We start from the raw sequence: 23904 nt of genomic DNA, 5'->3' as shown, positions 1-23904 counted from the left end.
CTTGTGACGTCCGCCCAGACCAAACGCAACGAACTATATCGAAAAAAATGGCAAAAAAAAATGGTTAGCATATCTGACTAGTAAGCAAGAAGATCCGGGTTCGAGTCCCGGCCACAGCACAAATTTTAATTCACTCATTCATTTTTTCGCCGCATTTCCTGGTGTGGTACGTGGCTCAGAGTTGGCAGCTATACGGTGGGCGTAGATTTTATTGCGCCATTGATAATGTGCACGGTGTAATTTAGTGTCACATCAATCCTGCTTGTACGCGGGCTGTTAAGGAGCGCAGTGTTCTATCACCAAGTAGGCAAGCCCAACTGCTGATGTGCGAAGTGTGCTTGCTGCGGAGCCCCAAGTGGTGCCGTACACTTTATAGACGATGTTGTTTCTTGTCCTCATTTTATCTGCAGTCTTTGTCAGGTGCTCCTTACAAGAGAGCGTCCTGTCGACTGTGACTCCTAGGTATTCTCCATTCGCTGCCCTGAACATTGCTTAATTACGAGGGGCGTTCAATAAGTGATGCAACACAGTTTTTGTCTCAAAGCGCGTTCGTTTTATTCAAGATTCCAATACACTATATTATTTCCCATCCTTTTGTCTACAAAACCCTGTTTTTCAACATAATCTCCGTTAAATGCGACGGCCTTACGCTGTCTTACTGGGAGAGCCTGTATTGCTGCACGGTACCTCTCTACTGGCCGACGTAGGAACCAGCGTCTTGCTGCATCAGCAACCTCCCCAACATCCACCTACTGCTTCCCGCTTTGGACCAAACTGATGGAAGTCGGAAGGTGCGAGAGCCAGGCTCTAGGATGGAAGAGGAAGAACAGTCCAATGATGTTCTGCGAGTACTTCCAACAGAGACGTCCAGTTCACCAGCGAGTTGTCTGATTGTGGTCTATCGACAACCTCGAATGAGAGTGTCTGCACGTTCCAACATTGCAGGAGTCCTGTGTGCGAACTCGATGCGGTGATGATAGATGGGTTGCCCAGCGACTCACCGTACTTTTGTTCACTGCCATGTCTCTGTACACATTCCGACATTCTGCGAGCGTCTGTGTATATTTACCATGCTCTGGTTTTTCACAAAAAGAAACTCAATGACAGCTCTCTGCTTGAAACGCACCTTCGTTAGAGACTCCATTTTGAAGACTACAGGGGCTACAGGGGCTGAAGCGGGAATATTCTACGATGTCCTACAACAAATTCCGCATTATTTCAACCGAAAATGTCCGAGCAAAAAAATGTTTAACAATCGTTTCCTCTGTCGGCTCAGAGCCAGTGGCAGATGAAGAACTAGCGACAGTATGTATGAAACTAAATACTGTCACAGCCGTTGAAGCACCAATCCTATTTCGCAAGGAATACGGATTGTAGTGGTGGTGGTTGATTCGAGGGGAGGCGCTAAGCAGCGAAGTCATCGGTCCCATCGGATTAGGGAAGGATGGGGAGGGAAGTCGGCCGTGCCCTTTCAAAACAACCATGCCGGCATTTGCCTGAGAAGATATAGTGAAATCACGGAAAACCTAAATGAAGTTGGCCAGACGCGGGTTTGAACCGACGTCCTCCAGAATGCGAGTCGAGTGGCCGTTCCAATCCACCGACTGTAAGCCTACTGAATTCCTTTGCGGTTACCTGGATAGAGCAGTCAAACCAAGACCTATTACCAACATCCATCGCTTCTGGACCAGACCACGTGAGGAATGGCGGCATATCACCGAGGAAGCCCTGATGAAGCTGACAGCAAGAATGCCTCGCCTATGCCGAGCAGTGATTAAAGCCGAAGGAGGCTACTTTGAGGAGAGTAAAATTTGATTGCATGTACAGGTTGACACAGAGAAACGGGAACATTTCCACGATCCAATAAAACTAGAAGTGATGAAGGAAAGAAATTGCATTCATAGCAATTGACACCTTACAACTTTGCCATTTACGAAACATTGAGGGCATTTACCATCTTTAAAGTAATACATCTAGATGGCGTCCTCCTGTACGAATACATTCATGAAATCTGCTGTTGAAAAAAAAAAATTGTTCAAATGGCTCTGAGCACTATGGGACTTAACATCTGAGGTCATCAGTCCCCTAGAACTTAGACATACTTAAACCTAACTAACCTAAGGACATCACACACATCCATGCCCGAGGCAAGTCGAACCTGCGACCGTAGCGGTTGCGCGGTTCCAGACTGTAGCGCCTAGAACCGCTCGGCCACACCGGCCGGCAAATCTGCTGTTGAGATTCCTCATTGACCGCTGCAACATCTCAGCTCGGAAACTGTGAATAGCATCCTGAATTCTCTGTTTTAACTCACCCAGGGCTCTTCGTTGCCTGAGAAGATATAGTGATATCACTGAAAATCTAAATGAAGGCCGGACGCGGGTTTGAACCGACGTCCTCCCGAATGCGAGTATAATGGCCGCCCCAATGTAGACTTTACTCTTGAGGCAGACCCACAAGAAAAAATTACAAACGGATAAATCTGGCGATCTAGGGCGCCAGGGGATGTGAATTCTTAAGGGACCAAACTGCAAAGGTCATCGATCTCTAGACGTACACACTACTTAAAGAAACTTAAACTAACTTATGCTAAGAACAACACACACACCCATGCCCGCGGGAAGACTCGAACCTCCGGCGAGAGGAGCCGCGCAGTCCGTGACATGGCGCCTCAAACCGCGCGGCCACTCCGCGCGGCCCGAATCGTGAGACTGCACGGCTGCACAACAATTCTCGCACATACGCCACTGACTGCCGTGCAGTGTGTGATGTCGCTCCGTCCTGTTGAAACCAGGCACCTTGAACGTTTGGAAAGTTGTTCAATAAAGGTGCAACGAAGTTCGTCACATCTCCACGTAACAACCGGCGTTGACAGTTATTGTGTTTCCCGTTCATTTGCGAAAAAATATAGTCTGATAATCGCATGTGATGAAACACCACACCATACTGTCACTTTACTGGCGCGTAAACGGCGCTCATGAGCGTCATTAGGATTTGTGTTTTCCCAGTAACGGTAGTTCTGTTTATTCACATAAGCTGTGAGGGGAAATGTGCCTCATCTGACATCCACAACTTTTAGAAATTCATCATCATTGCTTATTTTTGTTATCATTTGTTGACAGAGTCCTAATCGTAGCCGGTAATCGTTGTCCTTCAATTATTGCACCACCTGCAGTTTGTACGGATGAAATTTTAAATCAGGCAAACTTTTGCAAGCAATTAGAGGTCTTTACATGGATAGTCAGGCAGCAGTTAGAGTTGACGGTAAATTGAATTCATGGTTCAGAGTAGTTTCAGGGGTAAGACAAGGCTGCAACCTGTCTCCACTGCCGTTCATATTATTTATGGATCATATGTTGAAAACAATAGACTGGCTGGGTGAGATTAAGATATGTGAACACAAAATAAGCAGTCTTGCATATGCGGATGACTTAGTTGTGATGGCAGATTCGATTGAAAGTTTGCAAAGTAATATTTCAGAGCTAGATCAGAAATGTAAGGACTATGGTATGAAGATTAGCATCTCCAAAACGAAATTAATGTCAGTGGGAAAGAAATATAAACGGGTTGAGTGCCAAATAGGAGGAACAAAGTTAGAACAGGTGGACGGTTTCAAGTACTTAGGATGCATATTCTCAGAGGATGGCAACATAGTGAAAGAACTGGAAGCGAGGTGTAGCAAAGCTAATGCAGTGAGCGCTCAGCTACGATCTACTCTCTTCTGCAAGAAGGAAGTCAGTACCAAGACTAAGTTATCTGTGCACCGTTCAATCTTTCGACCAACTTTGTTGTATGGGAGCGAAAGCTGGGTGGATTCAGGTTACCTTATCAACAAGGTTGAGGTTACGGATATGAAAGCAGCTAGGATGATTGCAGGTACTAGTAGATGGGAACAATGGCAGGAGGGTGTCCACAATGAGGAAATCAAAGAAAAACTGGGAATGAACTCTATAGATGTAGCAGTCAGGGCGAACAGGCTTAGATGGTGGGGTCATGTTACACGCATGGGAGAAGCAAGGTTACCCAAGAGACTCATAGATTCAGCAGTAGAGGATAGGAGGAGTCGGGGCAGACCGAGGAGAAGGTACCTGGATTCGGTTAAGAATGATTTTGAAGTAATAGGTTTAACATCAGAAGAGGCACCAATGTTAGCACTGAATAGGAGATCATGGAGGAACTGTATAAGGGTGGCTATGCTCCAGACTGAACGCTGAAAGGCATAATCAGTCTTAAATGATGATGATGATGAAGAAGAATTCAGCGAGCACTCTCCCGGGACATTCCAACCACTGCTGCTTGCTTACGAATTGAACGCCGTGGGCTCTGTAAGACAGACGGCTCCCGTACAACATCAATGTTCGCTGGAGGATGCACACTTCTTGGTCGTCCTGTTGGTTTCTTCTTGAGGGCAGATGCAGTCTCTTCAGAGTTATTAATCCAACATTTTATACCGTGTTTCGACGGAACGGCATCATGACGTCCAAAATTATAAAAACTTCGAAATTCCCTCTGCGCCGCTACCAAACTATCATTGTTTTTATAAAACATTTTTGTGGTTAAAGGACGATGATCCGTCATTACTGAAATGGCGGACTGTTTACTCGCTGTCACGAACTTGCAGTGCTGCCACCTACCCATGGCTGCCACTACTCATTTCAAGCATTCCCGTTATTCCGTGTCACCCTGTATTTAGTTTCAATACAAGATTATTCCAAATCTGACTTCTGGGTATTTGTAAAATTTCTGGTTCCAATTTGAATTTTTCCTCAAAATGGCTAATGTTCAAAAACTTTCGAGCGATAGTGTATTCACATTAATAAAATTCAGGGAAAAATTTGTAAAGTTCGGCTGTGACGCCATACAGGGATGTTGTGGTCGATAGCCGGCACACGTTTATTGTTTACTACTAACCTGCAGATGTCACACAAATGGTTCAAAAGGCTCTGAGCACTATGGGACTTAAATTTGGAGGTCATCAGTCCCCTAGAACTAATTAAAACTAACTAACCTAAGGACATCAAACACATCCATGGCCGAGGCAGAATTCGAACCTGCGACCGCAGCGGTCACGCGGTTCCAGATTGTAGCGCCTAGAACCGCTCCCCCACTCCGGCCGGCAGATGTCACACACTCAGGTCGGTACCAAACGTTGTATATCGAGAGTATCGCCTGAAATTCCAATTTAGTTCGCACTATGTGCTGCCGTCCAGCAGAACGGGCATAAACATTAATTAAAAATAACACCAGAACTAATCATAACTGTGAGTAACCAATATGTATGGCTTCCGCGAGGAAGTTTGTAGAACGTTAATAGTCGCATGATCGGTCGTATGTTCATACTTCAAAGATGACAATATTTTTACTCTGTTATGTGTGAATGTGCCGGACCGAGTGGCCGAGCGGTTCTAGACGCTTCACTCTGTAACCGAGCGACCGCTACGGTTGCAGGTTCGAATCCTGCCTCGGGCATGGATGTGTGTGATGTCCTTAGGTTAGTTAGGTTTAAGTAGTTCTAAGTTCTAGGGGGCTGATGACCTCAGAAGTTAAGTCCCATAGTGCTCAGAGCCATTTGAACCATTTTTTTTTTGTGAGTGTGTTATATGGGACAACGTGCTTATGAGATGTAAAAGGGCGATTTGGCGTTTACAACAATGTAATCTTGGCAGTCTGCGTTCGCGTCGTATCTCTGAAAGTAAAATAAAGAAACAATTGCATTTCATGTGCAGAACTAATACTTACAATAAAAATTAAAAATGAACGAAATATTTAGATAAATAATAAGTACATAATGTTCAATTAACGAAGCGAAAGCACACAAGGAAGAAACCTTTGCTACAAACTCCGAAAAGTTCTTTTACATGTCAGGAAAATGTTCTCCCATACAACAGATTCACAAGTAGACAGACAAAATCACTGGGTTCGAACGCGGGACCTTTGACAAGACGACCTCACGCTATGCCAACAAACACATGCAAGATCTGTAAAATACTTACTCACAGATACGTCTTTCCTTTGTTCCGTCCTTCTGGTGTTACTTTTAATTACCGTTTATGCATATTCTACTGGACAATAGCATATAGCACGAACTAAATCGATGTTTTGGTTGATACTCTATCGACATACAACGTTTCGTACCGATCTGAACGTCTAACATCTGGAAGTTTAGGTGTGAGACATTCCAATAGTCGAATCAACTTAAGGAAATCGCTGACATTTGCAGAGGTTTTGAAAGCTTTCAGCTTCGAAGCGCAGAATACCTGTAGCCGAGAACAATAGCCGGCTATTGAGCTATGAAGAGCCGTTGCCATAGAGACGTTTACAAAATCGTGTCGTAGACACGAGAAGCAGCTGCTTTCAGCGTAAAGAAACTGTCTTCTAAATTCAGAGGGGTTGAAGACATGGAAATGAATTTGTTTCGATGTTACACTAAAAACACAGTTCATTATTTTTTTTCTTTTCTAATAGAGTATTAGCAAAATGAATACCCGGGCAATGGCGGGTTTGTCAGCTAGTAGGTTATAAATTTAAGCACTAGAAAGTATTTTCTGATGGTATTTATACGGACTGTAGCCTTGTATGGAGGCGAAATGTGGACTGTAAGCAGTTGAGACATGGGGAGAACGGAAGCTTTTCAACTATGGTACAGAAGAAGGTCTAAGATTAGGTGGATAGATCGGATGGGGAGGTACCGAATCTAACTAGAAAGAAAAGAAACTTACGGTGCAACTTGACTGAAATAAGATTCATATGGCTCTGGGCACTGTGGGACTTAACATCTGAAGTCATCAGTCCCCTAGACTTAGAACTACTTAAACCTAAGTAACCTAAGGACATCACACACATCCATGCCCGAGGCAGGATTCGCAACTGCCACTGTAGCAGCAGCGCGGCTCCGGACTGAAGCGCCTAGAGCCGCTCTGTCACAACGTCCGGCCTGAAATAAGGGATCGGTTGATAAGATACATCTTGAGGGGTCCGCGAATCGTTAAGTATTTTAAACATTTTTGGAAGGTGACTATTAACAGCCGTCAGGCAATGTATAAAATGCATGTTTGATCATCAGCTGCTTCTTTATTTAAATGCTAAATATCAGTCACAGACCACCTTCACGAATTCTATTCAAAGATTCAAATTCTTGATTGAATACGGTGTGTAACAGATACCTGTAAATGAATAAAAGTAACTGATCGTCAAAGATGCTTTTAATACGTCAATTATTGATTGCTGTATGTGTTAAATGTATGCATTTTTGTACAGGAAATCACCCGCGACACTGTTGGGTGGATGTACCACCGAGGGCATGCCTACTTGTAAAGCCAGGCAATAATTTATTGCGAAATTTGCACATACGTCTAAATGATGCTGATTAGATTTCGAGAGCGTTAGCCTTAACGCAAACTACACACGAAATTATTTTGCAGCTGTTGACGTCCGTTCACGCCATCTCTTCCACGCGCGGGCAGGTACATAGTTTCACGAGTTCACGTCAGGTGGCAGCAGCAAGCAGCGACTGCATACAATATTCAGACCGGCGCCAGTCTGTTGTTCGCTCTCGAAGTGTGCGGCGCGTTTTCGACTGGAAACGTTCGGATAGCGAAACCTCGCAAAAGCAACGACTGAAAACGCCAAACAAAGGTTGCCTCCGACGACTAATCACGTAAGCTAACACAATATTAACATTCCCCGTGACTAAAATTGATATTAAAGTGCAGCAAATCTTGTTTCATTGTTTTATACACAGTGGGTAACGTTAATATTCGGACATTACGGGATTTATATTTCGTATCATCATAACTTTGTTCTCAATAAAACAAACGAGAAATATAACCAAGTATTATCTTAAACTATATGACTTGTAGATAACAGCATGAGCTTTATTAATATAACATATGAAACTTCTTTTTAATTCGTTTTAAATACAACTCGGTCCCATTTTCATGTTACATTAATACTCGCACATTTTCCAGAACTAATTATTTGAAGACAATTTTTTGTGAAAAATATATTTCAATATTTTGTGGGGTAGTCATTCTGTTGTATCACTTCTTTCCAACGCTGCGCTTCTAATGATCTTTTTGAAACAGTCAATACAGAGACGATCGTATTCTTCTTTTAACCGACTCTTCAAAGTTTCTTTGGAAGATGTTAGTGCTTTTCTGTTACGTCGCTCTACTTCTCCGCATACATTCTCTGGAGGGTTGAGGTCTGGTGATTAAGGTGGTGGTTGTAAGACTTCCGATCAATCGCGCAACAAATATCTCTGCACAATGCGAGCCTTATGTTTCATGTTGTGGTCATAGTAAAACATGAATGTGTTTGATATCCTGACTTTTCAGCACTTTTGCGTAATTTTTTTAGTATGTTCACATAGGCATATTTGTGCACAATACTGTCGATGAACAGTAATTCGTCCGGTCTAGATGTGGATACACATTCACGGACGGCTTCTTCCTAGGCACTCTTCCATTGTAGGCACTATCTTTCAGTGCTCTACAAATCATTTGACGCTGTACCCTCTTTTCAGTATCGTTTAGAAGCTCCCTTGTTGATCTGGGTGCACTAAGTGTAGGAAGCTTCTTTGGTTTTCATATTAGATTCCTCTTGTCACGTGCATCTAACTTTTTTGGTTAGCCCTTTGAGGTGTAGAGCCAATACGGTCCTTGTTAAATCGTTTGACATTTGCCACAGTAGTTTTACTCATGTTGAGCATGGCGGCATTTTTGTCTGTATCACTTACCTTTTAGATTACGAAAAATCACAAGTTGTCCTATAGCAAAAGTGGTATTACTTTTGCGTGATATTGTACTGCCTGGACAGTCGATTGTAAACAAACACTGTCTTCTAACCCAGGGGTATAAAACTTGGCGAAAACAACCTAAACAAGCGCTACACTGCCAACTGTGCGAACATTAAAGTAACGTGAAAACAGAAAAGTGTGTTATTTAAATCGTGTTGTTTAACAAATGTTGTAAGTTGTACGAAAGAGTGCATACTGTTCACACTATTATTCACTGAACATCTACCTTAATGTAATAGTTGATTATTTTTTATTTATTTTTGTTTTGTTAAGAATAAAGATATGATACTACAAAGTAAAATTCAGCTACACCACGTTTACATGGGGTTCCAAAACTGGATTTCGTATACTGATTTGTCAATACACTTCAAAATCGATTCTGGAAATCCGCTTCTAGTTGCCGATTTTCCAATTCCGCAATCGATTTTCGCACCCATATAAACACAACCGGTTTTGAAGCGTGCTTGGGCTGTCAGGTTTCTTCTTGTTTTTAAAAATTTCCGGCGAATACGGACGGAGTGTCTTTTTTGAAATATTAGACTGAAGCTATTTACTTCGTCTAATTTAAGCGAAAGAGCCATTATGTTGACTGAGTCAGGAACTGTAACAGCTGCGTCTCAGGTGCCATATCCAACTGGGCTAGCAAATACGCTTCAGACCTTAACAACATCTGAAAACTGTTTCCGAAATTCGGTTTTCCTCTTTCGGAAGTTTTTTCCTAATATTAGCGTTCCTCACTGGATCTTCTGTCGACCCTTACACGAAAATTACTTCCTCATCTATAATTTGCAAAACACTGAAGTGTACGGCAGTTATAAAGGTTCAACGACAAGGATGGAGCGCAGGAAGAATGATTTTTAAAAGCCTCTGTGAATGTTGTAATTTGAGCAAAGTATCCATTGCGATGTCCGCACCTCGTGGTCTTGCGGTAGCGTTCTCGCTTCCCGCGCACGGGGTCTTTGGTTCGATTCGCGGTGGGGTCAGGGGTTTTCCCTGCCTCGAGATGACTGGGCGCTACTGTGTCGTCATCATCATTCATCTCCGTTACGGTCGGAGGAAGGCAATGGCAAACTACCTCCGCTAGAACTTTGCCTAGTCGGCGGTGCGGATCTGCCGCATCGTCCCCTACGCTCCTCGGAGTATGGACCTCATCATCCATCATCCACTGTAATACCTACGATAGCGATACGCAGGTGTTTGTAGTATCTTTATTACTAAACCGCTACTCCGGAAGCCAGTAACATTTGTACATTGTCTTTCTAACCGTTCCTTCTTTCTTTTCTTTTTGACTGGTTTGTTGCGGCCAGCAATGAATCAATCTCCTGTGCCGATCTCTTCATCGCAGTACAGTACTTGCGATCTACGTTCTTAATTATTTGCTGGAGGTATTCCAGTCTCTGTCTTTCTCTCTTCCTTTATTGTTTTTATCCTTTACAGGTCTCTCCGCTAGTATGGCAATTATTCCCTATCCTACCATGCTGTCCCTTCATCTTGTCAGTGTTTCCCACACATTCCTTTCCTCGCCGCTTCTCCCGAGAACCTCCTCACTCCTTCTCTTACCAGACCACCTAATTTTCAACATTGTTCTGTAGCGCCATATATCAAATGCATCGATTCCCTTCTCATCCGGTTTTCCCATAGTCTTTGTTTCGTTACCATACACTGCTGCTCCAAACGTACATTCTCAGAAATTCTTCCTCAAATTAAGGATTATGTTTGATACTAGTAAACTTCTCTTGGCCAGGAATGTCGTTTTTCCCAGTGCCAGTCTGCTTCTTGTTCTCCTTGTTGCGTCTGTCATAGGTTAATTTGATGCCTAGGTAGCAGAATTCCTTAACTTCATGTACTTTGTGATCATCAATACTGATGTTAAGTTTTTCACAATTCCTCTTTCTGCTACTTCTCTTTACTTTCGTTTTTCTCCGATTTACTCTCAATCCATATCCTGTACTCATTAGAGTGTTCATTCCATTCAGCAGATCCTGCAGTTCTTCTTCTCTGAGGACAGCACTTTCATCAACGAATCTTGTCGTTAGTATTCTTTTACCCTGAATTTTAATTCCGCTCTTGAACCGTCCTTTTGGGCGAAAGACTACATCCCTGTCGTACATCCCTTTTAATCCGAGCACTTCGCTCTTGGTCATCCACTCGTATTCTTCCCTCTGGGCTCTTGTACATATTATACATTACCCATCTTTCTCTATAGCTAACCCATATTCTTCTCAGAATTTCGAACGTCTTGCACCATTTGACATTGTCGAACGCTTTCTCCAGGTCGAAAAATCCTGTGACTGTGTCTTGATTTTTCTTCAGTCTTGCTTCCAGGGACAACAAACATATGATTTTGAATGTATCACATAACTCTTGGCCAAATTAAAAAACTTAAATGCTGTCATAATTACCTAATTAAAAGATGTAATCTTATGTTAAAAGTTTACACGGTAAAACAAGTAATATACTTAGAATCAGTGTCTTGAGACAGCTTAAGAGATCTGCCGCACATACCCAGGTTAGTATTCGAGAATTCGAGCATTTAACGACTTCCACCGAACTTTACATATCATTTCTGTTGTGTTGGCAGAAGAGCCAACACCGTGTTACTAGAGGAGGCCGAAATGCACGCTTTTTAGCTCACGCAGTCTGGCGTGAGGAGAAAAGAACTATACTGACGTGAGGTCTGGAACATGACAAGGAATTAGAATTCAGAAAGCGGACGTAATTAGTTTCATACTTAACTTCAATCCATTAATGATGAACGTCGCTCTTGACGGTACATGATTTACAATATTGTCTGTTCAGAATTCATTCTAATTACTGAATATGGCGCCTTGCTAGGTCGTAGCAAATTACGTAGCTGAAGGCTATGCTAAACTGTCGTCTCGGCAAATGAGAGCATATGTAGACAGTGAACCATCCCTAGCAAAGTCGGCTGTACAACTGGGGCGAGTGCTAGGAAGTCTTTCTAGACCTGCCGTGTGGCGGCTCTCGGTCTGCAATCACTGATAGTGGCGACACGCGGGTCCGACGAATACTAACGGACCGCGGCCGACTTAAAGGCTACCACCTAGCAAGTGTGGTGTCTGGCGGTGACACCACAGTTTCAAACCTTTACAATAACGTTTTCTCGCTGAGAGTCTGCAGAAAATTCTGGTACAAAATTACACTGGCATTCAGGAAAACTTTATACCAGTCTTAAAAAGCAAAGAATTTCTCCTATATCTAATGCTCTATATCTAATGCTCTCCTGCGAGCTTCTGGAAAGTTTGGAAGGTAGGAGACAAGATACTGGCAGAAGTAAAGCTGTGAGGACGGGGCGTGAGTCGTTCTTGAGTAGCTCAGTTGGTACAGCACTTGCACGCGAAAGGCAAAGGTCCCGAGTTCGAGTCTCGGTCCGTCACACAGTTTTAATCTGCCAGGAAGCTTCAAGATTCGTTACACTTTCTAACTTTCAACTCATGGAACTAACTCTGCAAACATTATAAGTAGCTCACTTTCACACCTGACGTTCAAATGCGTGTGAGTTCCTAAGGGACCAAACTGCTGAGGTCATCGGTCCCTTGTCGTACACACTACTTAAACTAACTAATGCTAAGAACAACCCTCCGGCAGGAGGGGCCGCGCTTCACACATGAGATTTTCGTCAGTTTTCCTAATCTGCAGTATATGAAAAGGTTTATCTGAGCATACGTGAAGGTCATTACTTCTGCTTCCACTGCATCTGTAACAAAAATGTCGTAAATTGTGCACTTTAGATGCGTAATAACGTACTCGGTTTCGTGCACCGAGGCATGTGACTTAGATCTTGGTTTCAGTAAAATGACGTCATGCGCAGTCTATGTTATCTACGGTCTATGGCTTATGGCTGTTGCAGCAGGTTTTGCGTAGACTCGGGCTTCTCGCTGCACACGGCCTTCGAAAAGGCGTAGATTTTGACCAGCGATATGAAATTTCCCTACCGTGGGGTTTCTGCGTCGCTCGTGCAACAAAGAAAAACACAAAACAAACACTTTACTACTGCTGAAATCATTAACATACGTCATACTCTGCAAGCGTCGTAACAGTAAGTGGCGGAGAATACTTCTGGTATCACTAGCTGATTTCCCATTCTCTGTTCCACTCGCAAACGGTGCGTGGGATCTCTTTATTACCTCTAATTTCTCAGATTTTCTCGTTGTAGTCAGTTCGCGAAATGTATGTGAGAGGAAGTTACATACTGCCCGACTCTTCCCGGAAAATGCTCACTCGAAATTTCAGTAGTTAACATCTGCGTGATGCACAGCGCCTCTGTTGTAACATCTGCCACTGTAGTTAGTGGAGCATCTCTGCAACGCTCTCGCGCCGACTAAACGATTCCCGTCACGAAATGCGTCGCTCTTCGCTGGATCTTCTCTATCTATTCTATCAGTTCCACCTGGTGACGATCCCACATTGTTGTCCAATACTCAATAATCGGTCGAAGAAGGGCTTTGTAACCCACTTTCTTCGTAGATAAATTACATTTCCTATGAATCTCAGTCTGGCATCTGCTTTCCTACTATTTGGTAAGGTCGCTCTGGATAGTGAGTCCTAGGTATTTTACGGCAGATACTGTTTCCAGCAGTTTGCCGGCCCCGGATCGAATCCGCCCGCCGGATTAACGACGAGGGGCGGTGTGCCGGCCAGCCTGGATGTGGTTTTTAGGCGGTTTGCCACATCACTCTACGTGAATACCGGGCTGGTCCCCACGTCCTGCCTCAGTTACACGACTCATGGACATTTCACACACATCCGCACTTTTCCATGACTTACACTAGACGCAGACAGGTGGGGTACTCTCCGTCCTGGGGGTACGGGGTGGCGGAAGGAAGGGCATCCGGTCACCCCTCCACATTAACAAGCCAAATCCGATTTAACCACGCCAACCCCGCGCGAACTGGGGGACAAAGGCGCGAGTGGTAGACTGTTTCCAGCGGTTTGTCATCAGTAAGGTAACTGTACAGCAATGCATCGCTTCCCCTATGTCTGCGCAGTACGTTAGGGCCTACATTTATTTACGTTCAGGGTCAACTGCCAGTGTCTGCATTATTCATCAGTCCTCTGCAGGTAATTCTGTAAATCGATACTGTCTTTTGGCGTTGCTACTTTCTCATAGACAACCACGTTTTTCGCGAACGGTCTTAAACAGCATCGGACGCTTTCCACTATATCATTTATACAGTATGTTACAAAAAGGTACGGCCAAACTTTCAGAAAACATTCCTCACACACAAAGAAAGGAAATATGTTATGTGGACATGCGTCCGGAAACGCTTACTTTCCATGTTAGAGCTCATTTTATTACTTCGAATCACATTAATCATGGAATGGAAACACACAGCAACAGAACATACCAGCGTGACTTCAAACACTTTGTTACAGGAAATGTTCAAAATGTCCTCCGTTAGCGAGGATACATGCATCGACCCTCCGTCGCATGGAATCCCTTATGCGCTGATGCAGCCGTGGAGAATGGCGTATTGTATCAAGCCGTCCACAATACGAGCACGAAGAGTCTCTACATTTGGTACCGGGGTTGCGTAGACAAGAGCTTTCAAATGCCCCATAAATGAAAGTCAAGAGGGCTGACGTCAGGAGAGCGTGGAGGCCATGGAATTGGTCCGCCTCTACTAATCCATCGGTCACCGAATCTGTTGTTGAGAAGCGTACAAACACTTCGACTGAAATGTGCAGGAGCTCCATCGTGCATGAAGCACATGTTGTGTCGTACTTGTAAAGGCACATGTTCTAGCAGCACAGGTAGAGTATCCCGTATGAAAGCATGATAACGTGCTCCATTGAGCGTAGGTGGAAGAACAAACTAAAATGAGCTCTAACATGGAAATTAAGCGTTTCCGGACACATGTCCACATAACATCTTTTTTCTATTTGTGTGTGAGGAATGTTTCCTGAAAGTATGGCAGTAACTTTTTGTAACACCCTGTATACACTGTAAACAGTAGCGGTCCTATCACACTTCATGGTGTCCTCCATAAACTACATTTACATCTGTCGATTTTGATTCGTTGAGAGCGATGTGTTGAGTTCGGTCTGCAAGGAAGTCTTGAATCCAGTCGCAAATGTGTTCGCATACCCGATAAGCTCGTATTTTTTTTCACTAAACGACAGTGCGGGACGGTGTCAAGTGCCTTCCTGAAGTCAAAGAACACGGCATCAACCTGACCGCAGTTATCTACAGCGCTGTCGATCTCATTGAACAACAGAGCGATCGGGTTTCGCAAGATCTCTGTTTACGAAAGCCTTTTTGATTTTTATACAGGTGTTTTTGGTTCTCCAAAAAAAGTCATTAGTCTTGAGCATAAAACATGTTTCATAATTACACAGCAGATTGACGCCAACGATGTAGGCCTATAATTATGTACATCTGCCCTACGGCCCTTCCTGAAATCGGGAATGACCTGTACTTTTTTCAGTCGGTAGGAACCCTTCGTTGCTTCATCGATCTACAATAAAGTGCTGCTAGAAGGGGAGCAAGTTCCTCCCCATAAGCATTGTAGAATATTATATCTATCTCATGTGGTCCTGATGGCTGCCCACTACTAAGCTATTGCAGTTGATTTTCTATTCCACGATCGATTACCTCAATGTCTGCCATGTCCACAGCGATGTCTTCAAACATCGCCGGATTACCGTACTTGGCGAGGGGGAGCGCACCAATGACATCACAGCTACTATCACGGTTATATTACGGCGCGGCCACGGCGGCACGGCATTTTTGTCACTTGACAATGGCCGCAGAGGTCTTGGTCGTAAGCTTGAGGAATTTTAACCACCTGACCCTTCTGGAAGCCCAAGAAGATCTTATTAAATCATTTCGCCGCGAGACCAGGCATTCATACATTGTTTAACTCTTGAGTACTTGCACGCGAAAGGCAACGGTCCTGTGTTCGACTCACGGTCCGGCACACTTTTTAAATCTGCCAGGAAATTTCATATCAGTGCACACTCCGCTGCAGAGTGAAAATCTCATTGTTTAACTCTAGTTTGATACAGGCTGATTCTTCAAAGAAGAAAACCGCAACGAGCCACTATTGATAACGCCATTTATTTACACAAATAGCGCCGTTAGGGTTTCGAACCGACATGTATATCTTCAGACAGCTGTTCACACGTAGATACACACTTGTCGAAGTTTACAATTTACACTCCTGGAAATTGAAATAAGAACACCGTGAATTCATTGTCCCAGGAAGGGGAAACTTTATTGACACATTCCTGGGGTCAGATACATCACATGATCACACTGACAGAACCACAGGCACATAGACACAGGCAACAGAGCATGCACAATGTCGGCACTAGTACAGTGTATATCCACCTTTCGCAGCAATGCAGGCTGCTATTCTCCCATGGAGACGATCGTAGAGATGCTGGATGTAGTCCTGTGGAACGGCTTGCCATGCCATTTCCACCTGGCGCCTCAGTTGGACCAGCGTTCGTGCTGGACGTGCAGACCGCGTGAGACGACGCTTCATCCAGTCCCAAACATGCTCAATGGGGGACAGATCCGGAGATCTTGCTGGCCAGGGTAGTTGACTTACACCTTCTAGAGCACGTTGGGTGGCACGGGATACATGCGGACGTGCATTGTCCTGTTGGAACAGCAAGTTCCCTTGCCGGTCTAGGAATGGTAGAACGATGGGTTCGATGACGGTTTGGATGTACCGTGCACTATTCAGTGTCCCCTCGACGATCACCAGTGGTGAACGGCCAGTGTAGGAGATCGCTCCCCACACCATGATGCCGGGTGTTGGCCCTGTGTGCCTCGGTCGTATGCAGTCCTGATTGTGGCGCTCACCTGCACGGCGCCAAACACGCATACGACCATCATTGGCACCAAGGCAGAAGCGACTCTCATCGCTGAAGACGACACGTCTCCATTCGTCCCTCCATTCACGCCTGTCGCGACACCACTGGAGGCGGGCTGCACGATGTTGGGGCGTGAGCGGAAGACGGCCTAACGGTGTGCGGGACCGTAGCCCAGCTTCATGGAGACGGTTGCGAATGGTCCTCGCCGATACCCCAGGAGCAACAGTGTCCCTAATTTGCTGGGAAGTGGCGGTGCGGTCCCCTACGGCACTGCGTAGGATCCTACGGTCTTGGCGTGCATCCGTGCGTCGCTGCGGTCCGGTCCCAGGTCGACGGGCACGTGCACCTTCCGCCGACCACTGGCGACAACATCGATGTACTGTGGAGACCTCACGCCCCACGTGTTGAGCAATTCGGCGGTACGTCCACCCGGCCTCCCGCATGCCCACTATACGCCCTCGCTCAAAGTCCGTCAACTGCACATACGGTTCACGTCCACGCTGTCGCGGCATGCTACCAGTGTTAAAGACTGCGATGGAGCTCCGTATGCCACGGCAAACTGGCTGACACTGACGGCGGCGGTGCACAAATGCTGCGCAGCTAGCGCCATTCGACGGCCAACACCGCGGTTCCTGGTGTGTCCGCTGTGCCGTGCGTGTGATCATTGCTTGTACAGCCCTCTCGCAGTGTCCGGAGCAAGTATGGTGGGTCTGACACACCGGTGTCAATGTGTTCTTTTTTCCGTTTCCAGGAGTGTATATTTAGACATGAACGGCTACAAGAAGCGGAATCTGTCGGTACGAAATTTTAGCGACGCTGTTTGTCTAAATAAATAGCATTGTTAACAGTGATTGGTTGCTGCTTGCTTCTTTGTAAGAATCAACCTGTGTTTTGTATACAGCCACGGTCTCAAAGTATCAGTTTTTGACAAAACAGCACACTTTCGTCCCTTAAATTGATCCTGAGCATAATGAAATATAATTTACTGTTCATACATAGCCAAAAACATCGGTTACTGCGGGGAATCTTGTTGTTCAAGACTTTGCAGAGAATCTCAGCAGTAACCACAGACTCAAATGATGTAAGTACCTATACTACAGTACTGTCTGAAAAAAAACGACTGTACAAATATTACGTCGGAGCTTGTTAAGATTTCCAAGTGTTACAAAGATTGTTAACTTAATCTACATGTTCCAAATGTAAAACTTTACACTTCACAAAATGTAAAATATATACAATGAAAAGCCAAAGAATCTGGTACACCTGTCTAATATCGTGTAGGGCTACGGCGAGTACGCAGAAGTGCCGCAACACGACGTGGCTTGGAATCAACTAATGTCTGAGTAGTGCTCGAGGGAACTGACACCATGAATCCTGCAGGGCTGTCCGTAGATCAGTAAGATTACGTGGGGGTGGAGACCTCTTCCGAACAATACGTTACAAGGCATCCGAGATATGTTCAATAATGTTTACTTCTGCGCAATTTGGTCGCCAGCGGAAGTGTTTAAACTCAGAAGAGTGGTCCTGGAGCCATTCTTTGGCAATTCTGGACGTGTTGGGTGTCGCATCGGCCTGCCGGAATTGCCCAAGTCCGTCGGAATACATAACGGACATGAATGGATGCAGGTGATCAGACAGGATGCATACGTACGTGTCACCTGTCGGGTCGTATCTAGATGTATCAAGGGTCTCATATCACTCCAGATGCACACCCCCCCACACCATTACAGAGCCTCCACCACCTTGAACAGACCCCTGCAGGCATGCAGGGTCCATGGATTCATGAAATTGTCTCCATGCCTGTACACGTCCAACTGCTCGATATAGTTTGAAACGAGACTCTTCCGACCATGCAACATATTTCCAGTCACGAACTGTTCAGTCTCAGTGTTGACGTGCGCAGGCGACGCGTAAAGCTTTGCATCGCGCAGTCATCAATGGCACACGAGTGGGCCTTCGGCACCGAAAGCCCAAATCTATGATGTTTCGTTGAATGGTTCGCACGCTGACACTTGTTGATGGTCCAGCATTGAAATCTGGAGCAATCTGCGGAAAGGGTTGCATTTCTGTCGCGTTGAACGATTCTCTTCAGTCGTCGTTGGTTCCGCTCTTGCAGGATCTTTTTCTGGCCGCTGCGATGTCGGAGATTTTCACGGTACACTCGTGAAATGGTCGTACGGGAAAATCCCCACTTCATCGCTACCTCGTAGATGCTGTGTCCCATCGCTCGTGCTCCGAATACAACACCAAGCCCACATAAATCTTGATAACCTGCCATTTTAGCAGCAGTAACCGATCTAAAAACTGCGCCAGACACTTATATAGGCGTTGCCGACCGCAGCGTCGTATTCTGCCTGTTTGTATATATCTGTAATTTTACGCTTCAGCATAGTATCCTTTAACTACAATATCTCAGAGTCACAACTGCAATTGGTCAACTCTTATAAATACCTGACTCTAACCTTTTAGAAGGACATGAAACGGAACTTTCATTTAGGTTCAGTAGTAGGTAAAGAGGGGCAGATTTTGCTTCATTGGCTGGATACTGGTAAATTGCAGGCAGTCTACAAAGTGGCTTGGTTACAGAACACTCGGTACATTTCACGTTAGAATACTGCATAATAAGCGCTTGGCATCCATACCAGATAGGACCAGCGAGATTCACAGAACTACACAAGGCAGAGCAGCACGAAAGGTGAAAGGTTTGTTTGGCCCCTGGGAGAGCGTTACGGAGATGCCAGAAAACCTGAAGCTGGCAGATTGTTGAAGAAAGATGCAAACGGTCTGGCGAAAGCCTGATTACAAAGTTTCATGAAGCAGCCTTAATTGATGAGCCTAGGAATATACTACAACCATGTACGTCCCCATACGTGTACAGGTCGAGAAGAAGCACTAAGAACTGGTACATTGAAAAGTATCCACTCCCATGCACTCCACATTAATTAGCAGAGTACGTACGCAGATGTAAATTACGTGATGGCCCAACAATCACTGGAAAGACATCTATTAAATGTCTGCGTATCGAGTTGGTTGGTTGGTTCATTTGAGAGGAGGGGACCAAACAGCGAGGTCATCATCGGTTCCATCGGATTAAAGAATGATGGGGAAGGGTGTCGGCCATACCCTTTCAAAGGAACCATCCTGGCATTTTCTGAAGCGATTTAGGGAAATCACGGAAAACCTATATCAGCATGACCAGAGGCGGGTTTGAATCGACAACCTCCGGAATGCGAGTCGAGCGTCGCCTTGCTCAGTGCTGAATCTTCGCAAGCCAAAATAGCTAAAAAAGCGTTTTATTGGATGACCGGTTTCGACACAGATGTTCTTTTTTTTTTATTGAATTTCAATTCCCCCCGAAGGGGGTGGCTGGCAGCAGCTTAGTATGCCGCTCTTCAGCCTACAGATTTTGTGAGAAACATCAAGAGAATAAATAATAAAAGACAGGCGATAAAATCGGAGACTTAAAGAGTGACATGGCGAAAAGAAATCGTGGAACTTAAAACAAACAACAGAGGGATGATGATGCTAATAAAATACATACGAAGCAGACAGGGAAAACAATAGACAGACAATTAAAAAACACGGCGACAGTCTGGATTCTGTTCGCAAAAGACATAAAATTCACACCTAGCGACAGCATGGTTTCTGTTCGCAACACGAGAAAGACAAACAACACTGAATAGTCACTGGAACACTGCACTAAAAAGTTGGCAAATGTGACATACCACAGTCGAGAGCAGGTGGGGGGAAACTGGACAGAAGATGGGAAAACAAAAAAGTGGGGAAAGGAGAGTAAAAGCAAAGGGGGGAACCGGGAAAGGAGCCGATGGAGGATGAGGACCCATAAGAGGGGTGGGGGGCAGACACGACAGGGAGTGGGGTAGGCAGAGGAGGGGAATACAAAAGGACTTGGGGGGGAGAAGGGAGGTAGGGAGAGGTGTAGTGGGGAGAAAACAGGACGTAAGGGGGGGGGAAGAGGGAGCCCAGGGAAAGGACAGAGGAATGGAGGGGGAGTGAGGATCAGAGTTGATAGGAAGGATAAATGGAGGGAGAGAGGGCATCGTCCGGGAGGGGGAGTTGACGGAAGCCACCTTGGGAAAGGAGATGGAGGGTGTAGAGATGGAGGGTAGGGGGGACACAACGGTGAAGACGTGGCAGGGGGCGGGGATGGGAGAGGAACAGATGTTCTGTCGTCATTGGATCTTATAGTCTAGCATTTTTACAACATATTGCAAATCAGTGTTGCAAGTCGCTTCATATTGCATATGCACTCCCCATTACCATGAAGATCACTACACATCAGTATCCAAAATGTAAAAGTATTATGTACAAACACAAACTATTTTGCGCTGAGTACAAGTGTTCATGTTCAGCACCAGCCGGCGACATAGTGGTGTAAACACAGCGACCTCCGCGTACGTCCACCAGGTGACACTGTTGCGGTTGGTTCAGCCACCTGGTCGACGTAAGTCTGCGCAGAATACAGTGCAAATGCGCGGTGACGGATTTTCGTTCAAAGCGCTGTGCGAGTTCATTCTTTCGGGATGGGAGTCCGGCAATGTCTTCCCCTTTCGGCCAGTTGGCGGTGACACAATCGACGCGCACGCCCTGCAGTTGCTCTCAAACATTTTTACAGAAAATATTCTCAATTCTGTTTAAGAATTCATCTTCCTCATCACCGTATCGGGTAAGAAACGTCAAAGCACTTCCGTGTCCTTTTGTTTTGTGGACATCCGTAAGAATTTCGGAACTCAATTGGAACAAAATTTGCGATTTGTGACAATTTCATACAAGACAGTGTTTGTGGAAACCCATCTGGAAGTATTCTTTTTGTGATACGTTTGTTTCCATGAATTTTATCATTAACTTTTTCAAGTAAACCATCATTGAAAACAGAAGGCCACCGACGTCGAGAACTTTGGTTCGTCCATTATTGACTTGTTTCACCCACTTTCTCACCATTCGATAGGAATTTCTGCTAGCTTATTCTCTGCGTTCCAAAACCGTTTCACACAACGCACTTCAATCGCCGGAAGCAGAGATTTCCTTACACATTTTGGTAAAGCCTGACCTTGTGAACAAGTAGATAGCAGTCTTAATATGATTAATTAAATAATTTTTTTAAAAAAAATTCGAAACATTCAGTGCCTAGATCGCAATTTCCCTATTACGTTAAAAGTAAGAAACGCACACTCGGTTGCTGTCTGCAGCCATCCCCATATCATTCAAGATGAACACGCATTGAAAAGCAGCATTAACTGTAGTGATGCAGTGACATGCATTCGTGAATACCAAGACCGTGACAGTACGTAGTTTAAAAGCGTCACCGTGAGCAAGCCTGGTTGTAGATCGTAATTTCGCAGGAAGTTGGGAATAATGAAGGGAAGCGGCCAGTTGAATCAGTGAAAGTTGCATCAAAAATTCGTTATTTCCAATAGCATAGCAGGTATTGTACACTGTTCTCACTATAATATTAAAGTGCTAGATTATGGTCGTACGTAAAGTATGCTAGCGGCAAGACACAATCAATGCCTTCTCTGCGAGATAGCAGTAGAACTACAATCGACAACGGTGTTGCTAAAGCAGAGTTACTAAACACAGCCTTCCGAAATTCCTTCACCAAACAAGACGAATTAAACAGTCCAGAATTCGAACCAAAAACAGTTCAAATGGTCCCAATGGCTCTAAGCACTATGGGATGTAACATCTGAGGTCATCAGTCCCCTAGAACTTATAACTACTTAAACCTAACTAACCTAAGGACATCACACACATCCATGAACCGCGCGACCGTAACGGTCGCGCGGTTCCAGACTGAAGCGCCTAGAACTGCAGTGCTAAGAGAGAGGTGCGGTCTTCAGGACCCTCCCATCCGTTATTGCAGACAGCCTCGCTGATGCGTCTAGTTTCGACGTACGATAACGAATTTGGTGTGGCACCATGATCTCTGGACGATACCAAACTACGCTGTTCCAAAAGACAGTGTCCAACAAGAATAATAATTCATCGAATGTACAAAACATTGGTACTGCAAGGACACTGGAATACTACGCAGAGGGTAAGTAGCAAGCCTGCAACGAGCGAACCAACTCTACACCCATATAAGGTTGTGAATAGAGAAGACAGAATGCTAAGGCAAGTACTTAGGTAAATTCTACATTCATGTACAATTCCTGATGATGAAATATTAGACGGTTCATATTTAGTTTCTACGTTGTTTTAGATTTGAAGATGACCCAGATTGATCGAAACGTGTCATACAATTGTCATATGCACAAATTACTGTGAGCAGATGAAACTGCAAATGTGCAACTGAGACTGAACAATGAATGACAATTATCTTAAATATCAATGCAACTACCGATCGTCACGAGAGGAATATTCGACTAGAGTGGAATTACTTATACTCCTCTACTTCAGTGTCCCCAATTTTGACGTTATCACTAATCTCATTTCTGCTACTCCTCATTAATTTCCTTTTTCTTCGATTTACTCTCAATCCATCTCTTCATTCCGTGCAGCACGTACTGTAATTTTTGGTCAGTTTCGCTGATAGCAGTATCATGAGCGAATCTTATCACTGATATTCTTTCACCCTAGATTTTGATCCGACTTTTGAACTTTTTTAAAAAATTTATTGGGTTTTTGTACGCGCCCATACAGTCATCTCAACAGCGTAATGTCAGTTTAAGTGCCAGCACAACACCAATCATAGGGTATAAATATCTATGGAGTGAACATTCGGATGCGGAGAACGACAATTGTGTCCGTAACATTTGCCGTAGCTGAACTCACATGATTTTTCGGACGGCGCAGTGTAGTCCGTATAGCGCTTAGCGTATTTTGAGTGCTATTACTTCGCCATTACAAACAGAACACCTTCAGAAATACTGTGAAACTTTCTATACCCATTTGACAGACATCTGAACAGTCTCATACCAGGAGCATAAGTTGGCTTAAAGACGTGGTGGTTGTTAAGTTCCTATGCGACTATACTGCTGAGGTCATCGGTCCCTAGGCTGACACACTACTTGAACTAACTTAGGCTAAGGACAACACACACACCCATGCCCGAGGGAGGACTCGAACCTCCGACAGGGGGGAGCCGCACGGACAGTGGCAGGGCGCCTCAGACTTGAAGCGCACTGATATTGTACTTTTTCACGACAGTAATCATAGCTTAGGGTTCCACTTTATTTACGTTTTTCCGGTAACGGGATAAAAAGTTACAGCTAACAATGTATTTTTACGTTTCCTGTTGC

At 44.7% G+C, this 23904-nt stretch overlaps 1 long non-coding RNA gene across 1 annotated transcript in view; it reads left to right on the top strand.

Annotated features, from left to right (window-relative positions):
• Positions 1 to 7544: 7544 nt before the first annotated feature.
• Positions 7545 to 23904, top strand: part of LOC126106601 (uncharacterized) — a 267678-nt gene continuing 251318 nt past the window's right edge. Inside the window, exon 1 of the long non-coding RNA XR_007523376.1 lies at positions 7545 to 7657. This is a non-coding gene — a long non-coding RNA (uncharacterized LOC126106601). The remainder of the gene's footprint in view (positions 7658 to 23904) is intronic.

This window comes from Schistocerca cancellata, chromosome 10, assembly GCF_023864275.1.
Source record: "Schistocerca cancellata isolate TAMUIC-IGC-003103 chromosome 10, iqSchCanc2.1, whole genome shotgun sequence".
Lineage (NCBI taxonomy): Eukaryota > Metazoa > Arthropoda > Insecta > Orthoptera > Acrididae > Schistocerca > Schistocerca cancellata.
Note: the sequence above shows the minus strand (reverse complement) of the source record. Positions and strands in the feature narration are given on the sequence as shown.